Source organism: Priapulus caudatus, unplaced genomic scaffold (assembly GCF_000485595.1).
Source record: "Priapulus caudatus unplaced genomic scaffold, Priapulus_caudatus-5.0.1 Scaffold87, whole genome shotgun sequence".
Classification (NCBI taxonomy): Eukaryota; Metazoa; Priapulida; class Priapulimorpha; order Priapulimorphida; family Priapulidae; genus Priapulus; species Priapulus caudatus.
In genome coordinates, this window is record NW_014577148.1 from 530,256 (window position 1) to 531,321 (window position 1,066).

Here is a 1,066-nt window from a genome sequence, read left to right on the forward strand (position 1 = left end):
TGAAGTTAATGTACGTTTATCGTCGCCGCCGCGTTTCTGCTCAGCCGAGATGAACGTAACGTCAGCGACGTTGAAAGGTTTTACATTGTTATATCATTTGACTTTCAATGACATGATTCACTCGAGAAAGAGAGAGGGGGAGATAGAGAGAGAGCCATAGCGAGAGGGAGGTACTGCGGCAGGCGGATAGAGGGAGACGGAAGAGAGTGATTGAGGGAAAGAGAGAGGTGGGAAGGGAGGGAAGGAGGGAGGCAGGCGGCGAGGGAGGGGGAGGGATGGACAACACTGCGAGTAAATTATGAATAGGGACGGATGTTTCATAAGACCTTATAATTATCGTATAATAGGCCGTAATTCTTTTGGGTATTAAGTCAAAGCCGGTCACGCAACTAAGCCTACCTAAGCGCAGTGCCCACACTTATTTCGACTTCATCTAAACATATATTCTTGCTCATTATTCATGCGCGGTAGCCGTCTCATAATGAATAGCCATTTTAATACATGCACGCGTATAATCAGAGGGAATTCAGTGCGCAGCAGTAGTACGACGTGTAGGTAACGTACGCACGGTGTATGCGACGGCGTATAGGCGCTATACGCGACGTGTCTATTTGATAGCATAAGCGTAATATTACGGCTGGACACAGACAATTTTCGTGAATTTGAATTGGTTTTCTGTGAATTGATCATTTCGTCACTGAAATATATAGTTGTTCCGCGACTTGTTCTTATTGGTTTCTCCTTTCTAAGTAACGTGTGAAACGTGTCTGAGCCGTCATGAAGCGAGTCTACCTCCCACCCTAAATACACATTACTCCCCCGTTAAGCCCTGGTCACAACGAGCCCACGACGCATTTGTGCAACGACACGACAGAAAATTTGGGCAAATCGTGGGTCATCGGGGGTCGTCGCAAGACAGTCCTACGAAATTTTGAGCATCGTGGCATCGACTTGCCGTCGTGAGGCAAAATTGAACATGCACCTTTTTTGTGAGTGAAAACTCTATCGGCAATATTGTCCAGAATTTCCTACGCGTGCGTCTAGATCTACAACCGCAATGTCTTCA